We start from the raw sequence: 12,500 nt of genomic DNA on the forward strand, positions 1-12,500 counted from the left end.
GGATCAGAACATAAATTGTCTTAATTAAAACAATTTAGATCTGTTTGTGTGTACCGCTATTGTTGAAGCTTAATTATATTTATTTCGACAAAACAACAATAAAAAAATATATATATACTGGTCGACTGTTCCAAATAAACAATTAGCGTGTTCAATCTGTATTTCAGTCAGACATTTTACATTTGACGCATAAAATACGAAAATATCCATTCTAATATGACACGAATCCACAAGATAATGAATACCACCAAGAAGATAAATCATTACCGTAATTTTCGTTCATAATTCATATATAGTTGACGTTAGAAAAACAAGGTGCCTTTTGTTGATGTGTGATTAATAACAGATTATCTTTAATAGAAGTCTTAATACCACCTGTTCTTCGCACTTACCGAAGCTTTGGATAATAATTGTGACATAAAAAGAGTTACAGCAAATTATGAATAGTGCTCTTTGTACAAGCTCGACGTATGGATGTACATGTGTGTGTGTGTGTGTGTGTTTGTGTGTGTGTTTGTGTGTGTGTATGTGTGTGTTTCTGTGTGTGCGTGTGTGTGTGTTTGTGTGTGTGTGTGTGTGTGTGTGTGTGTGTGTGTGTGTGTCTGTATGTGTTTGTGCCTGCGTAGACACAATGTGTCTCATGTACACATATATTCATATTTTTACACACACACACACACACACACACACACACACACACACACACAAAAAAAAAAAAAAAAAAAAAAAAAAAAAAAAAAAACTAATCTACGTATATTCAACCATTACAAATGATCCCAACAAACACACAATCTTCATTTACATCACAAGAACTAAACAAAAAGACCAAAAAAGAAATAAATAAAAGCACTATTATAGATGCGCATTTGTTTATTCACGTCTTTGGATTTACAGTCTGTAATTTCCCGACCACATAACATGTTCTCTGTAATAACCATGCCCATAACTTAGCTTTGCGTTGTTATAAATTCGCATTTTTTATGCCTGTGATTACAGCTGTTGCCAGCAAACGACAGGAAATTGATTATCACTTTGTGGATTTCGAATAACGTTTACTTTATGGTGTTTTGGATAAGCGGTTCTGGTAACACTGCTTCTCCTTCGAGGATTTTCGCGCCAAAATATGGAAATATGGAACCAACTCTTTATCTAATATGAGGATTTATCTATCTAATTTTCTTTTGGTTTATGGAGTTAATTCCCCAAGCTCTTATTGTTTGTACTAGATAATGTAATCTCAAAGGGAATATTAATTCCGGAAACCCCGCCTTTTACCGCTGATGCAAAATATTCTCCCGCTTTGTAGCGCATATCATTAGTCTCTTGTTAATGATAATGAATGCTAATGTGAATAGAATTAGCGCCGTTAAAAGCATCAAGCGAAAAAGAGTCATTTATATGTTTTTATCATGTGAGCGAACGTATTTTTTGATACGGGAAATACCGTTTATTGTTGAGAATGATACTCACACATCCACACACACACACACACACACACACAAACACACGCACACACACAAACACAAAGAAACACACAGAAACACACACAAACACACATACACACACACAAAGAAACAAACACACACACACAAAGACACACACACACACACAAAGAAACACACAGGAACACACACATACACAAACACACACACACAAAGAAACACACACACACACAAAGAAACACACACACACACACACACACACGCAAAGAGAGGATCTGATATCATATTTTAAGAAAGACATTTTTTCCTTGTGTTATATTTAGTCAAACCCAACAAACCAGATTTAGGATATCCCCTAAACTCCTAAAGGACAGCGGGAAAATAACCTTTGGGTATAAACTGGTCTTAATTAATCTGTCATGACGCGAAAGGACTAACCTGCGAAATAAATGATATATTGCTCATGCGCGCGCCATGTTTACGGAGATACAACAGATAAACATTTTACGCTCGTGTCCCCCGAATTTCGCCAGCTGAGCGAAGCCTTCGGAAATGTATCGTTTTAGATGAATGGAAGTCTTCTGTGTGATTTATTTATCATTTGATGTTAAGTTCTGGTTGAAGACATTCTCGAAAATATTGAGTAGGTGTGGACTCTTTGGAAGAGGAGGAAGAGGAAGAGGAAGAGGAAGAGGAAGAAGAAGAGGAGGAGGAGGAGGAGGAGGAAGCGGAAGAGGGGGAGGAGGAGGAGGAGGAAGAAAATATTTAATAGGTGTGGACTCCTTGGAAGAGGAGGAGGAGGAGGAGGAGGAAAAAGAAGAAGAGGAATATGATGAAGAGAGGATGAGGAAGCGGAAGAGGAGGAGGAGGAGGAGGAGGAGGAGGAAGAAGATGAGAATATTTAGCATGTGTAGACTCCTTGGCTTTTGAAATCGTCGGGTCACATAATTCTCAAGGTTAGGTTAGCAGTCCCGTCATTTATCTCGTGGACTGAGCCCTACATTATACAGTTGGTGTGGTCTCACTTATTCAGCGGCATGTACGCGAAATATCTGATATTTTCACACACACACACATAAACATACACACACACATACACACACACACACGCTCTCACACACACACACACACACGTACACAAACATACACACACACACACACGCTCTCTCTCTCACACACACACACACGCACACAAACACACACACGCACAAAGACACACACACATACACACAGACACACACACACACACACACACAAATACACACACATACACGCACACATTTTAACTTTATTGCTATTACACATTCCACACAGAACAAAGGATAAGTCACTATCCATAATTCATGCATGAGAAGATTTATCATATGCTCGTAATCCCTCGATTGAAAGAATAACTGATCAATAAACAAGGGCAATAAACAGTAAACAATAGACTGGATATAAATTGATCCACGAAAAGACCGCGGGAAAATATTCAAATCAATCACGAGTTAATTCATTTATATCTTAAAAAGAATGGGGTATTGGTGAAATATTTTATTATGTGTGTGACATCTGTACCTGAATTCATATCACTCTGTCTAACTTATGTATCTATACACACACACATATACTTACATACATACATACATACATACATACATACATACATACACACACACACACACACAGCAAGAGAGAGAGAGAGAGAGAGAGAGAGAGAGAGAGAGAGAGAGAGAGAGAGAGAGAGAGAGAGAGAGAGAGAGAGAGAGAGAGATAGATAGATAGATAGATAGAGAGAGAGAGAGAGAGAGAGAGAGAGAGAGAGAGAGAGAGAGAGATAGCGTGAGCGAGAGCGAGAGAGAAAGAGAGAGAGCGAGAGAGAGAGAGAGAGAGAGAGAGAGAGAGAGAGAGAGAGAGAGAGAGAGAGAGAGAGAGAGAGAGAGAGAGAGAGAGAGAGAGAGAGAGAGAGAGAGAGAGAGAGAGAGAGAGAGAGAGAGAGAGAGAGAGAGAGAGAGGGATAGCGTGAGCGAGAGCAAGAAAGAGAGTTCAAGAGCGAGAGAGCTAGAGATAGCGTGAGAGAGAGAGAAAGCGAGAGAGAGAGAGCAAGAGACAGCGTAAGCGAGAGAGAAAACGAGAGAGCAAGAACAAGAGAACAAGAAAGAGAGAGAGAGCAAGAAAGAGAGAGAGAAAGAGAGAGAGAGCGAGGGGGTGGGGGGGTGGGGGGGGGGGGGGGGGGGGGGGGGGGGGTGTTGGGGGGGTGGGGGGGGGGGAGGGGGGGGGGGGGGGTGGGGAGGGGGGGGGGGGGGGTTCTCCCCGAAATCATCTCCTTGGCAAAAGCTCATTAAAGAGTTCATTAGCCCGATCGAGAATAATCGGTGAGCAAAAGGAAAGGAAGTTTAGTGTCGCTCCGAGATCATAGGAAAAGAGGGAGGCGGGAAGAACGTAGCGAAAGGCAGGCGACACGGCGTGCGGGGCGGTGAATGCAGGGGCGTCTGGGAAGGGACGGACGGGCGGTTGTGCAAAGAAGATCTGTCTTATCAACTGCTGTCCTTGAGAACTTATACAATTATATATTAAACATAATCAATAAATAAAAATCTTTAATAACAAAATAAAAAAAATTACTTCTAATAATTAATAACTATTAAAAAGATTCGTCTATCAAAAATATTAAAAATAAAACACAATTCTGTGCTAATATATCAAATTACAAAAGACAACGGTACTTAATCAATACATTATAAAATGTTATAAAAAATCTTATATATATTAAATACATATCAGTAATATTAAAAAACATATCGAAATTAATTAAAAAAAAATAAATCAATAGTCTTCCCAAATATATCAATCAATGTCCTTTAATAATTTAAATAAAATAATACATTAAATAATATAACACAAAAATTAAAAGTATAACATTATATTAATAAATTATATTTGAATGCAAACTCTTTTTAATTATAAAAAATTTGTCCTAAATCTATGGAAAAGAATTTATTCAAATGATCTCTTATTAAAAACGAAATACTATCAAATTAATAAAATCAGAGTCGTAACGTCTTTAATTAATATTAAATTGCTGTACTAAATTAATAAAATAACTAAATAAACACAGGCCCTGGCGGATTAAATATATTTTAATAAATCTTAGCGGCCATCCTTTATCATTAAAAAGATATAAATGTAGAAATACAATATGATTAGACAGACACCCACATTGCCAGTAAGGTAATTAATAGGTCAAAGATATCTGTCTTCCCTGGTCTTAATTAAGTTTATTAATTGACTGGCTGTATCTCTCTTAAATATTATATTACACGTTACATATAATTATAAAAAGAGCAGTCTGAATCTGTAGTAAAGCTAAAAAACTTTTTTATTTTTTTTTTTCCCGCTCTTTTTTGTTTTTTTTTTTCGTTGCTATTACTGGGTGGAAGAAGGAGGGAGGAGGAAGAGGAAGATGAAGAGGAGGAGGAAGAGGAGGAGGAGGAAGAGGAGGAGGAGGAGGAGGAGGAGGAGGAAGAGGAGGAGGAGGAGGAGGAGGAGGAAGAGGAGGAGGAGGAAGAGGAAGAGGAAGAGGAGGAGGAAGAGGAAGAGGAGGAGGAGGAGGAGGAGGAGAAAGAGTAAGAGGAAGAGGAGGAGGTAGAGGAAGAGGAGGAGGAAGAGGAGGAGGAGGAGGAGGAGGTGGGGGTGGAGGAGGAAGAGAAGAAGGAAGAGGAGGAAGAGGAAGAGTAGGAGGAGAAGGAGGAAGATGAAGAGGAGGAGAAAGAGTAAGAGGAGAAGTAAGAGGAAGAGGAGGAGGAGTAGGATGAAGAGGATAAGGAAGAAGAGGAAGAGGATGATGATGATGAAGAGGAGGAGGAGGAAGAGGGAGAGGATGATGAGGAGGAGGAGGAAGAGGATGATGATGATGATGAAGAGGAGGAGGAAGAAGAGGAAGAGGATTAGAATTAGAAGTTGGTGGCGGTGAAGGGGAAGGAATAGGAAGAGATGGAGGACGAGGAGATGATGGAGGAGAAGAAAGAGGGGGAGGAGGAGAGGGAGGAAGAGGAGGAGAGGGAGGAAATGGAGGAGACGGAGAAAGAGGAGAAGGGCGAGAAGGAAAAGGAAGAGGAGAAGGAGGAACAGAAGAAGTTAGGAAGTAGAAGAAAATCAAGTCGAAGAAAAAGTGAAGAAGAAGAAGAAGAAGATGAAGAAGATGGAAAAGGGAGAGAAGAAGACGAAGAAGAAGAAGAAGAAGGTGAAGACGAAGAAGACGACGACGAAGAAGAGGAAGAAGGTGAAGAAGAAGAAAACGAAGAAGAAGAAGGAGAAGAAGAAGAAGAAGAGAAAGAAGAAGAGGAGGAAGAGGAGGAAGAAGAAGAAGAGGAAAAAGAAGAAGAAAAAGAAGAGAAAGAAGAAGAGGGAAAAAAAGAAGAAGAAGAAGAGGAAGAAGAAGAAGAGAAAGAAGAAGACGAAGAGGAAGAGGAAGAAGAAGAGGAAAAAGACGAAGAAGAAGAAGAATAGAAATTAGGAAATATACGTTAGGACTCTTAGACGGACGAAAGAGGACGAAGGGGAGAGCGAGGGAAATACGGTAGATGATGTCGAAGATGATATCAACAAATAAAATAGAATTACTGCTAAAATACCATTCTGAAAAAAGACTATGGAATCCACCTCAAGAAAACACGATTCTGAAATGAGAATCAAGAGCCAAAATAAAGTCGACGATTCATATGCCTTTAAAACAACAAACGTAAACAGTTTGAAAGAAAAAAAATAAAAACCGTCAGCTAATTATTTGAATTTGAAAAGAATACTGTTAATATCAACATGAGCTATCAACTGCAAGTTTCCAGACCCAATCAACATATGCAACAGAGCATATCATTAGCATTGTTAATTATCTTAATGGGAAATATAACTTTTCATTTTATTTTTGCCCTTTGTTTTTTAGCTTTCATGGCAGAATTTAGTGATTTCCCAATGGAGACGCTAATAGTTGTATGCAAATTTTATCAAGTAATTGAAGAAGCTCCAAGCTATGTTAAGATACCCGAGTACAGAATTCACCAGCGGATTCCATTTGTATAATGAGTCTTCGGGCAAAGGTCATGAAAGTTAATGAATGAGAATGAATAATTCCGTACGACGAATCATTATTTTTCTCCCTTCGATTATGCAGTCTTGATCAGAAATCCATATGAATAGTTTCATCTACAGCATAATCATTTTTTGGACGAGTCTCCTCCGCTCTCTTCACATCGACTAAAAAGCTGTTCCCTCGAAAGGTCCTTCGCCACGCAGCTCGTTCTTCATCTTACTCTTGGTTTTCCCGCCTCTTCCTCGGCGCTCGTTTCTCCAACATTCCACGTCCCAAATCCTCCTTCTCCCGTCCCATTATGTACTCGCAAAGTCTCATCCTTCGCCTCCTTCGTGTTTCTCGACGTTTGAATAACCTTCGCAGTGCCTCTGATGTCCTCCTTTTTGCCATTGGAAACATCCATCGCAACGACTTTTTTTTTCTCAGCCGCGTCGGAAACACTCAGCGCTTCGGGTTTTCGTTTGCTGTGTGGAAAGACCTATTAAACTATAGCAGTTAAAACCGCAACAAAGTTAGTTTCCAATATGTAAAGTCTTATGACCCTAGCTCTTGGCGCCTCTAAAGCCCCTTAATATACTAAGCTAAAATCTTTTGCTATATCTCTCTTACCTTCAAATACATTTCTTTCTTTCTTCTTTCTTATAGGTAGAGGTTCCATCCCAAACAAAATTGCTAACCAGACTACAGCCATTTAAAAAAAACTCTCTTTTAATTAACTCACCCAGAATTGCCTTTTCACAATCATACATAACTGTGTATAACTGACCCTTATACACTTACATAATCGAAACTTCAATTAATTCCCCTTTCCTCTTGATATTATCCTTTTCCATTCACATATCTCCTAACATAATGAAATAGAACTCCTAGAACATTTTTCTAAACACTACAGACAAACGCGATGTTAGTTATATATCCCCCTCCCCCAGACATACTTACGGTTATAAGCTTCATCAATCCACAGACTTACACTTAGATGTCTTATTAATTTACACGTGACTTATGTATGTGTAAATACTGACATATTTCCTTAAGATAATCTCTTCTCTGATGGATAGGCGGTAAATAGTCTTCACTAATGATGAATTACTAAAACTCCTGTGAGGATACATATAAGTATTCATCATGATGATTCTTATCATTGTTATTGTTATCATTATTATCATAACTTATTATCATAATCATTGTTATAATTTCTATCAGTATTATCGTTATTACCATTTTCGTTATTGCTAATTTCATTATAATCATATTTGCTATCATTAGTATCATTAGTATTGGTACCATTTTTATTATCATCGTCGTTATCATTGTTTTTGTTATCATCATTTTCATTGTTATTATCCTCATTATATTTGTTATCATGGTCATTATTCTCATAATTATTGTCATTATCATTACTATTATCATCATCACCATCATCAGCATTACTGTCATCATTATCATCATCTATATCATTACTATTATCATTGTTCTCATCATTAGTATCCTTTTCCTTAATAAAATCATATAACTATCATTATGATCACATTTCCATAATAACTGTTATCATTATCCTCATCATTCATCACTATAATAATTACCATTATCTATAACCTCATTATCATTCGCATCACCATCATCATTCCTATTATCACCATCATTATCCTCAATCCTAACCGATTAAAGATAAAAAATCCATCAATAAAATCGGATAAAATCAATGAAATAGGAAATTTCTCGTCCAAGCAAAGAATCACAAAGCGAATGTTTACAAATCTGTAGACAATATCGGATTGAGTGAAAACAAAAGATTTTTCGAAGTGTTTTTTTTTTCGAGTTGTTTATTTCTTTTTATTTATTTATTATTTTTTCCTCTCTCTCTCTCTCTCTCTCCATCCCCTGTCTCCCTCTCTCTCCCCCTCCCCCTCCCTCTTCCCTCCCCTCCCCTCCATCCCCTGCCTCCCTCTCTCCCCCCCCCTCCCCTTTCCTCCTCTACCCTCCATCCCCTCCCCTTCCCCTCCATCCCCTGCCTCCCTCTCTCCCCCCTCCTCACCCCTCCATCCCCTGTCTCCCTCTCTCTCCCCCTCCCCTTCCATCCCCTGTCTCCCTCTTTCTCTTCCCCTCCCCTTCCCTCACCTCCCCTCCATCCCCTGCCTCCCTCTCTCCCCCCTCCTCACCCCTCCATCCCCTGTCTCCCTCTCTCTCCCCCTCCCCTTCCATCCCCTGTCTCCCTCTTTCTCTCCCCCTCCCCTTCCCTCACCTCCCCTCCATCCCCTGCCTCCCCCTCCCCTTCCCCTCCATCCCCTGCCTCTCTCTCCCCCCCTCCCCTTTCCTCCTCTAACCTCCATCCCCTGCCTCCCCCCTCCCCCTCCCCCTGCCTCCCTCCCTCTCCTCCCTCCCCCTCCCCCTTCCTCCCTATCTCTCCTCCTCCCCCTTCCTCCCCCTCCCCTCCATCCCCTGCTTCCCTCTCCCCTCCATCCCCTGCCTCCCCCCTCCCCCCCTCCCCCCCTCCCTTCCCTGGCCCGAATTTCACTCCTGTTTGCGGCGCCGAGTTTCCCTCAACGACTTAAGCGTTTCTTGAGTGTGTGGGGGTTTGGGGCGAGGGGGAGGGGGAGGGGGAGGGGTAAGAAGGGGAAGGAGAACTAGCGAGGGGAAGGGGATGAGGGGGAGAAGGAGGGGGGGGAAAGGGGGCGGGTAGGGGAGGGGAGGAGGGGATGGAGGGAGGGGGCAAGAGGGCGGGTAGGGGGAGGGGATGGAGGGGAGTAGGGGGAGGGGATAAGGGGGGATGCAGAGGAGGAATCGAGGGGGAGGGGGGAATAGGAGGGTGGGGGGGGGATTCGCCGCGTCGAGTCTATTGCACAGTGAACACGATTTATTGGCAAATTTGCGACAAACTTTGGAAGATATATATGCTGACTCGCCCCCTCCCTCTTATCCCCCTCCCCCCCCATCCAATCCTCCTCACCCCCTTCCTCCCCGCACCCTCCTCACCCTCCTTACCCCCCCCCCCCCTCCTCGTTGGTTCGATGGAAAGTTTATCTTCTTTTTTTTCCGTTTCCCGTTTATTTCTATTCTTCAAAGGAGGGCTGGGGGTCTGTGGGGGGTGAGTAGGGGGGGAGGGGCGGTGGGTGATAAAGGGGGGAGGGGGGCTAGGGGGAGGGGTTGAAAGGCAATGGAGGGGCAGGAAAACGATGATGCAAGTGTGATGGAAAAGTTGGGTCGCTGATGATGATGTGTTGGATTTATGGGGCCGAGTGGGAAGCCGTCTGTTCGCTTATCGATCGGTTTATATATGTGTGTGTGTAGGTATGCGATATATATATATATATATATATATATATATATATATATATATATATATATATATATATATATATATGTGTGTGTGTGTGTGTGAAAATTTGAGAGTCACGATGTGGATGTATTGTGTGTGTATGTATACATACACATACACACAAACACACACAACACAACACAACACACACACACATCCACACACACACATATATATATATATATTATATATATATATATATATATATATATATATATATATATATATATATAGAGAGAGAGAGAGAGAGAGAGGAAGGAGAGGGAGGGATGAGGTAGAGGGAGGAGGTAGGGGAGATGCTAGATGAGGATTGATAGAGACGATTAATGGAGGAGAAGAAGAGAAGTGAGAGAGAGAGTATTGAGTGAGTGAGAATCTAGTTGACAGAGAACGGGAAGAGGGAGGGAAGGGAGGGAGAGAGGAGGAGAGATGAGGGAGAGAGGGATAGGGGGAGAGAGGCAACGGGGGAGGAGAGGTAGGAAATGAGAGAGAGAGAGAGAGAGAGAGAGAGAGAGAGAGAGAGAGAGAAAGAGAGAGAGAAAGAGAGAGATAGAGATAAATAGATAGATAAATTAGATTATATATATATGTGTATGTTAGCGTGTAGCGTATATTCGTGTGTATGTACGTGAACAGGTAGACATCTGCACACACAAGCACACACATCAATGAGCGTGCATGCCTCTCTGTATGTTTCTCTGTGTGCATTCAATACTCCTGTTTACTTACTTGTATTCTGCTCAAATATCCTGTTGGAGACCCGCGAGATCTTTGGATTTCGGTTTATTTGCATCCCATATTTACCTTGGCTAATTATGAATAAATAAATTGATTTTCAAAACTAACAAACTAACCTGTCTTTTTTTTCAAACTTCGAAGTTACAACTCTATGGAGATCCCTGTGTTTCATTTTGGTTTGTAAGTTTTTCTTTATCAATCGTACTCTCTTGTTCTGTTCTCATGTATTCACTTATTTTTATGCTACACTTTTCATCATTATTTCACAACATCATTTTTTCCCAGATGAATACCAGACTCTACACACTTATGACAACGTAATTTATCCGAAAACTCAAACCCTTAATTACTCTCTGTGTTTCTTTATGTAAATGAAACACTGAGTAATAATGAAACATTATATTAAAGGTTGAAAAAATATGATGAAAATGATATGCGGTAATGACGTGAATGTGTTGCAATACGGTGCAAAAATCTTGCATTATGGAATCATCAATTTCAATTATGTTTTCTAATTTCAGTTCTCGCTAAATTACTTAAAATCAACCATACATTTTTATTTGTATATCTTCAATCCTTATTTTCACCTATTTACTTAAAGTCTCATTCACTCATTGTAAATTGTTGCAAAAGTCTTGCATTATGGAACCATCAATTTCATTTGTTCCTTTTTCAATTTCAGTTCTCGCTAAATTACTTAAAATCAACCATACATTTTCATTTGTATATCTTCAATCCTTATTTTCACCTATTTACTTAAAGTCTCATTTACTCATTCAATCGTTTTTCTTCATTCGTACATATTTTCAACCGTTATTCTCACCTTTTTACTCTAACTTGTGACGTGAATGAGAATGAATAATGTCACAGTGGGAGATGTAGATTTTCCATATCAATATTGCTATATATTCTTGCATAGCGGAATAATTTTCTCTTATTCAAACATTTATCTGCCTTTGTCCCAATCGACTCTGCTTGCTCTCATATGCAACATATATATGCATGCCCCTTGTGATAATTCAGTAAACCTGTATTACTATTATTTCATACAATAAAAACGGAAACTCGAATAACTATATTTTTCCTATGCTCATACAATAGACACGACCTATTGTATTTACCAGATAATAACACACAGAAACTCGAACCCCCTAATCTTCGAGGGACAAACATCAAACAAACATAGTATTTAGCAGTACCTTCTTCTACACAGGACACAGCATTCCACACAGCATTCCACACAGCATTCGTCCTCCGGCCACACAGCTTCCCTAAACAGCAACAACTTCCACACATCCTACGCAGGACACAGAGAAACTCGTACCATCCTTGTAATCAGACACAGCATACCCACTCAACGAGGACGCATGTCGTACTCAACCACATATGTAGTCAACATAGATCACAGAAATGTATGAGTGGGTAGCAGGGTTCCGTCGCCATGTGGTCTGATCAGCTGATGTGGCCTTTGATGTGATGTAACTTGGCCAATATCAGACTGAACCATTAATGTCCATTTTCCTGATTACAGCCTTTGTGTGTATGGTGCTATTTGGGATAATAGAGACAACTGATACTGTACTATTCTGGTTATGTAAGATGTCGCTTGGTGTCTGTAACCCTTGTGTTTATCTATGCTTGTGTCTGTCTTTATTTTTGTATTTCTATCCCTCTATTTATCCTTTGGTTATCAGGCTTTGTATCCATCTATTCTTATCTATCGATGTGTCAGTCTAATCTTGTGTATCTATCTATCACTCCATGCCTCCATCAGTGATAATCTATTTTCTTTGTATATATATTTACGTGACATATTCTGTCGATATATCCTTAGCAAACTCTGTGTTTTAACTTCCTAACACATACGAGCCTTTGTGTATATACTGTATATCCTTGTACGTTTCTGTCTGTGTATGTGTGTATCAACCATAAT

Source organism: Penaeus japonicus, unplaced genomic scaffold (genome assembly GCF_977035675.1).
Source record: "Penaeus japonicus unplaced genomic scaffold, GWHDUDI00000001_assembly GWHDUDI00000004, whole genome shotgun sequence".
Classification (NCBI taxonomy): Eukaryota; Metazoa; Arthropoda; class Malacostraca; order Decapoda; family Penaeidae; genus Penaeus; species Penaeus japonicus.